Consider the following 7,650-nt stretch of genomic DNA (forward strand, 5'->3'; position numbering starts at 1 on the left):
GGGTTGGGGGGGGCGGGAGAGCATGGTTGGGCTCTTCACCACGGGTATCCCGGCCGACCCTGGACGTCGTGGAGGGTAGCGGGTTCGGGCTCCCGAGGGGCTGTCTTCCGCCCCAACGGGGAAAGATCTCGGGTGCGAAGCCACCGGGGGTGCGCCGGGCCGGGCTCCAGCGCCGCCGCCATGCTGGTCCACGCCGGGCGCCGCTGCCGCCCCCCTGAGGGTTTCGGCGGCTGATCCGTCGTGGCCGCCGTCAAGGCGGGAGCCAGCCTTGCCGTCGCGGCCGTATAAAGCCGCGGGTTGCCCCGTGTTGTCTTTCCCGCTGGTACTACTGACCCTCCCGGAGGGGCACAAGAGTCCTAGGGGGCCTGAGACCCCTAGAGGGGTCTTTCCCCCCAAAGCGCTCCGTAGGGGCTGCGTTGATGAGCTTTGAGGGGCAGGCAGAGGTGGCACTGCACCCATAACGCTTCAGGCTTTCCGAGGATAAAGTGGGCTCCATATACTGGGAGATGTGCCTGTACTTCCCAGAAGCTGCTTTAGAGTGTGGCAATGGCTACACTTAGTGATCCAGGACTGGGTGAAGAATTACAGGGTGGCTTTCTGTGCCCTCTGCCAGGAGAGTGTCCTTCCCTTAGGCTTAAAATTCTGAGAAAGATGTACACAGGAGTTGTAACTACGTGTTGGATCACTTTGCTTTTTACTTCTGTCTAGATTGTCCAGCAAAGGAAATCAGCTCCTTTTTCATTCTGGACAACTTAGCAGGACCTCCAAGACCCTGTATGAGCTTGGAAATAAGAAAAAGTGTTCCAATAGTCTTCCTGCAGGAGAAGGAGAGGCTTCTAGCTTCCAAGGTCCCCTAAAATTACTTGGTAACTTTCTAGCATAGAAGAAAGGTAGTTAGAGCACTCTACTGATAAGCTGGGCTTTAAACTGCTATGTAGAGAAGGACGAGTTCAGGCCTTATACATCCTGTGCAAGAGCTTGCGCATCAGTTTGCCCACAGGCACATGTATGTTAGGGGAAGGGAAGCTGCTACAACCATCTTGTTTTTTTTTTAAAGATGGTAGAGGCTCCACACCAGTAGTGGAGCTTGGTTCTGCTGTGCCCTGGCTTTAGAGGTTCCAATGGATCTGGGGCTTGCAGATGTGCAAGACGCTCAATATTTATGACTAGCTGAATTTAGATAACAGCTTGACCTGCTCAGTACTGAGATGCTTCTGGGACCAAACATAATGATCTTTAAAGTAAAAAAAAAAAACAAAACCCAACCCAAAAAAAAAAACCCAGCAGTGAGATCAGATGCCATTTTAGCTGGCAGGCTAGCATTTCAGAGACACTTTTTTTTAATCTTACCCATAAGCTCCATTTGGTTCCTCTGATGGTCTTTATTGGATCTGACACAGTGCTAATGGATTGGAAGACTGAAGCTTTTGGAGTAACTAGAAAATACATGGTACCTGGGCAGCTGTCTCTCTCCCAGGCTACTCCAACTTGACCCCGAGGCAGTGCTCTCAGTTAGCTCTCATTACTGGGTAGAAATTTCAGAGCCTGAAATGATCTATTAATTTGATTTTCACTGCTTAACTTGGGGGTCTTTCTGTGTGGCAGTGAAGCTTAATCAACAGGACACTAACAGAAGACCCCCAGACAGCTGCTGAGCCATATTGCCCCTTGAAGTGCCACCTCACTAGTGCAGGTGATTTGGCACACTATGAGTTTTATCCGTCTTGTCTTGGAATAGTTGATGTGTAGCCATTTCTTCACAACATGAAACCAGCATTCGATTGTGATCCTGTAAACTCAGACCTAGTGTCCCTTCCAGGAGTAAAACGTGTCTCGGTTCTGTTACTGGCAGTGATTTAAACAGACAGCAAATCCATACGGGTCAAAGGAAATTTTATTATGTCAAACCAGGCAGGGAAGGTACAGTACTTGTGTTCTTCTCCTTTAATAGGTTTCAGTGAGATTAGCTTAAGAAAACCCAGGAGAGAGCTCTGTTTTCAGTATCTGCAAGCAATTACAAACTCTTTTTGATACCCTGACAGGGTGACTGGGAGATAACACACAGGAAACTGCACTCCTGCCAATGGGTCAGATGCGAATCAGGTTTTATTAGCTGAAAATTCCTGCTCTTTAGCTTGTGTGTCCCTCTCAGTTCATGCCAGGAGTAATTGTGAATCCTTATTTTGCGGATTTGCAGCATTACCTCTTTTTTCCCTTCAGACCCACTCACTGTTCGTAGTGCAGTTGTGGGCTGCTGAACAGCAGTTGAATTTAAAGAGTAGGCAGCCTGGGATGCAGTGAAAGGAGAAGGGTGGGCCTTAGGTAAACAGAGAAGGGCATTATGTGAATGCCTGCTGCTGTGGACATCATGCAGCCCTTCAGCAGTGTTTTTTACTTAAAGAAGATGTGTTTTACAGCAAGGAGCTTTATTATCGCCATTTTAGGGACAGAAAAACAAAGTCACAGAGAGGGAAGGCAGGCATGCAGAAAAACCTCTGTAGTTTCTAGTTCAGAGTCCAAGGGTCTGAAAGACCTTTGCTCTTGCTGCTAGATATGACAGCTTCTGCTCAAGAATATTCCTGCTTCCAGAAACAGACTGCATGTAGCTTGACACAGAGCAGTAAATCTTTATTCCTTTGCAAGTGCCACAGCCTAGGGCTGCATTTGCTGGGAAAACTAGGATCCCAGCAGTGGATAGGTACTACCCAGAAGAGGAAATAATATCATCTCCCATCTGTTTTTTTCGTTTTGAGATATCTCCCATGTTCGCTGGCGTTCTGCATGTGTTGCAACACATGCAACACATGCAACACAAGGTGAGCCACGCCTTGGCCTTCACCTTGAAAAACACAGCCACTTGTTCAATGGCAATGAACACACACACACATTGGGGCAGTTTGCTAGTGTAAAGTACAATGCCTTTAACAGCAGAAGTTCCCACTTAGTAAAAAAAAACCACCAATGGAGCTGGGTGCAAATAAGCTATTTCCCCCCATTCATTTGTACTTTATCTCAAAAGTGTTCAGACTATGGGGTTACCTGCAGCAGACTAAAGCAGGCAAAATTAGCAGTAGTGCAGATAAAATCAGGTGTGCACCACCGTGAGGTCTCTATCAGTGTGGTTCACAATGGTGGTCAAAAGGGATTTGTGCTTTTTGAAGGAAAATTCCCTCAGTAGGGGACCCAGAGGTGGTTGAATCTAACTGTATTTCTACCGACATTCCGTCTGTAATTACAGGTCTGACACTCCCTGCTGGCTTGTACTCTGCCTTTAACGAGATCACTTTAAGAGATAAGGCTGTGACTCCATTAAATGAGGGGGGGACGACCAATATCTAACTATGGGGTGAGCAAAGATCAAGATCCAGTCAGGCTTGGCTAAGCTTCTTGTGCTTTTCTCCTCCCCCTGGCTGAGGGATACAAACCTTTTGCATTTTTGACAGTATTTTGCATTTTTCTGAAGCCTTTCAACTCAGTCATTCAAATACTGTTGCAAAAACATGGCAAAGGCTCCTCAAAGGCCCTATGAAAATTAAGGCTTCAGCCTTTGCCATTGTATATCAGCAGCATTACCTTCCCTCAGTGCTACGGTGCTGTGGGCTGCAGAGGCGAGGGGCAGAAATCACACAGTGTTCCCGTCATTTCAAGTGCCTCAGTGCTATGCCTGTATAAAAGTCCTGGGTATGTAGCACTTCTGTAGGTGGGAACTGTGTCTGCTCAGCCTTTCCCAAGGATAAGCTCAAAATGCCTCAGCCTGACAACTTAAAAAATGAGGGGGTTTTGTGTTTTACTGGAGTGGAGGCGGAGGCTTATTAGAGTCATGCAGTGAATCAGATCAACTTGTGGTATTTAGGAGAGAATGGTTTCTGTCCAACTGCTAGGAGACAGATTTTTACTACTGGTTTGCAAATCCCCACAGACTACGGGGGGATGATGTGAGAGCAGGAAAACCAATGCCATTGCCATTAGATTCAAATACACTCTTCAAGGGTTTGCACTTCCCCAGGAATGCTGTTTAGGAATGCACAAATCAAAGAAATAAAGGATTAAACTCTTGCTCTGAACAAAGCTGCAATATGCATTTAATGGACACTTCCTTTTTTTAAGACCATAATCATAATCTGTCACTCCATTTTTGGTTACCAATGCTGTTCTTAGTTTGCCCTTCTTTGCCAGTGAATTATCTGGGAGATAAAGGAGCTTTTAAATCACTAGACTCCTTGGAACCATAGTGTATATCTGTGTGTGCACTTTGCCATTCCAGAGCAGATAAACTGAGTGCCATGTAACTTACGCCTTCTCTGCAAGTTGTTTGAGTGCTACTCGCTGTACAAGCATGTATCTAAAACACCATAAGGTTGAGCCAATAAATGAATGTATGTACTCTTTTTTTCCCTCCCCTGTTTTGCACCTGCCTGCATTCCATGGCAGGGAGATAATTGCATCTAAGTATATACAAGCTGATGAAAAATGCCAGATTTCTTTTTTTCTTTTTTTTTTTTAATCCATACTTGCACTGTTTTTTACCTAGCTGAGAGGGCAAGTGGGTATATTATTGATAAGCAAAAGGGAATTGAAGATTGTTGCTCTAGGATGGACAACAAGAGAGTGTAGACTATTGTGTCACTATTTCAGAAACAGGTAAGGTCCGCTGGCATTTTACTATGCTGCAGATGCATGCTTCAACCATACAAAGCATGCAAATACAGATAATGTTGCATTTAAAAATTGCATTAGAAAAAGACAGTATTTCCAAATAGAAACATCCTGGAGTCCGGATATGCCGAACTCTGCTCTCTCTACCTGTCTGCATGCACTGTGGTGAAGCCTTCAATTACAACATGCTGCTACATCCAGCATTTCGAGGTGAAACACCACACAATGAATGAGGGGGAGACAGCTTTAACAAACTGAGGTTTCTCTTCATCTGCTGGAATGCTTCGTTTTCCAAGACACATTCTCTAGGTTTGAGAGCTACTTCTAGCAGGACAGGCAGAGATGTTAGAGAAGAGCAGGCTGATGGGGAGCCTTGCAAGCTGCAGTCTCAGAGACTGAGGTCATCATGGAGCTCAGTGTCCTTTCTGCTGGGTGATGGACAGATAAGGGTGACAGCAGAATCTTAAGATCTGTCTAGTAGTGCTCTATCATGTTGATCTTACCGTCCAATATCTGATCTGGCTTACAGGAGTCTGTGCCTTCTTTCCCCATACCTTACACAGAGAATAGGGATATTAAAGCTGGGTATTTCTGCTGCAAAAAAGAGAAGATATGGCTGAATGTTGTTGAATCTGAAATAGCCTGAAACAAGCTACACAAGACATTAAATTGACAGAGCACTGGAGGAGGACTGAGGATATTCTTCCCAGCATGACAGGGATAGATTTTCTGGAGATGGTTGCTCCTGTTCCCGTACGAATGATTATTTTAATAAAATAAAAAATGAACAATATGAGTTTGGGCACCTAAAGCCTTAAATAGCCACATCTTTAATTTTCATTTAAGTCTGCATCCATCAATAAAATGTTTGATATTGTTCTGCACAAGATGTTCAGTCTGGCCCTGGTTCATCAAAACACTTAAGTGCTTTGCTGAATCAGGGATTTGATTCTCATTAGAGCAGGCGCTTTTTATTGAAGGAAGGAGAGAGCATGGTGCAACCTTACCTCAGTGTGTGGGCCCTCTTGGCAAGTGCTGTATGCTGTAATAGGTTATGGATTAGGATCCTGTTCTCAAGGCCCAGACTCTCACTCTGGGTCTTCCATCAGACACATTTTTCATCTAGTAGTTATCAAACTGGCATGGGAGTGCTTGAGCTCTGGGAAGGAGCTAGTTGTTGGTTAGAAGTGGAACTGATTTGTTTATTTTTTTTTTCCCCTCAGAGCAGGGAGTCTTTGATACAGGCTCAGGATTATAGATAAAAAGTTGAAAGCATTGGGCTCTGAGTGGAGTAAGTCATTTTGCAGGTTCACTTTTGGGGTAATCCTGGCACCCCCTGAAGATTTTTGCAAAAAGCTACAGAATTAGGTAGTGTGATAAGGCAAGCACTACAGAGCAGACATTTCATTAGTACCTCTATGTAAATGTCTAAAAGGCAGCATGCTTATACCCCAGATACCTTTGAAGAATGTCTCATGAAAAACAAAGGAGAGTAATTTCATCATTCAGGAGTCTGGGGCTGTGCCAGGCTGTCTCAAAACATTCATCAGAACTAACTGGATAAAAGCTTTGTCTTACCACCATAATCCCCTGTCCCATCCTTCTGCTGCCTTGACACTTCCCATCTCTCCCAGCAGCTGTGTGGGCCCGAGTGCTGAGGACAAACACTGTGAAACAGGTTGGAGACTTGATTGTACTTTACACAAATGTGCAGAAAGCATCTCCCTGAGTTTTGTTTTTTTTTTTCTTTGACTCTGTTATTTGGGGATCTGCTTCTCACATCAGGTCTCCACAAACAGCAGTGCCCACACAAGGCAGCATTACTGTAAACTGGCATTGCACCACAGCGTGAGCCTGGAGCCCCTAGATTTGCTGGTAATTGAGATCCTATATGGGTCCCAGAGCTTATAATGGCCAAGTGCTTCACAGCTGTTAGGAAAAGCACCCTGCCCACCTGGAACTGGTGGGCATCCTGACCACAACTGGCCCTTCTAGTGAGGAGATGTTCTTGTCTCCCTGAGGCACAGAGGTTGGGCCTCAAATAGGAAGAGACAGAGCTGGGTAAGGGGCTAGGAAACACCCAGTCTCACCCCAGCATGGATTTTGGACAGTCTGAGTGTGGTTCAGATCCCTGATGCTCAGAAGTACTCCTGGTCCCTGAAGTTTTCATGCAGAGAATTCACTTGTCTCCTTAGGTAAGATGCACAAGAAGTCTAGGAAGGAGCAAGGATGTCAGCTGTACCAGACACAACCAGCCAGCCTGGTGTCCAGGAGGTGCAGGCTCACAGTAGTTCTCCTAAACTGTGTTTGTAAAGGGAGTTTTGTACCCTGGGAAACATGAAGCACGATTGTTTTTTATATACGGGGCTATTTCAGGACAATGTAACTGCTGGGAAAAACGATGATTTAAAAAAGGTTTTGAAACAGACAAGATAGCTCCTTAAAACCTCTACTGCCCGAGACAGAAGCCAGCAAAAATAAGCTTCACCAACAAACACAATTCATTCCAACTCTTGTGGTGGGGAAATAAGAGAACTGCCAGAACAGTGGGTTGCAGTTCATGGCGTGAGTGCATCAGTATCATTATAGCCTTGAGATGAGCAGTTACCCTTAGTAAAAAATGCATATTCAGCAACAAAATTTTCTGTGCAGATGGGCTGGAGCCCAAGGATGTGTTGTATTCCCAGAGTGTTTATTGCCCAGAGCAACTCCAGCAGGCATGAGCAAGCAAAGCGCTGACCAGCCATAGATTTTTGCTTCAAGTTTATGAGTATTCCTTATCTGCAACACAATTTTAGTTCAGTACAAGTTCTGTTTGCAGACCATCTTTCTCTTTAAGGACTTAAAACCTACCTGTTTGCACTGATCACTGTTCTGGGGCAAAAGGAAAAAGCTGCTTATCAACACTGTAATATTACCAAATGGAAAAAGTAGGGAAATTAATTACAAGCAGAGAATTGATGAGTGAGAGAGAGACCTCAGGTGACAGGCATA

The sequence above is a fragment of the Calypte anna genome, chromosome 1, assembly GCF_003957555.1.
Source record: "Calypte anna isolate BGI_N300 chromosome 1, bCalAnn1_v1.p, whole genome shotgun sequence".
Lineage (NCBI taxonomy): Eukaryota > Metazoa > Chordata > Aves > Apodiformes > Trochilidae > Calypte > Calypte anna.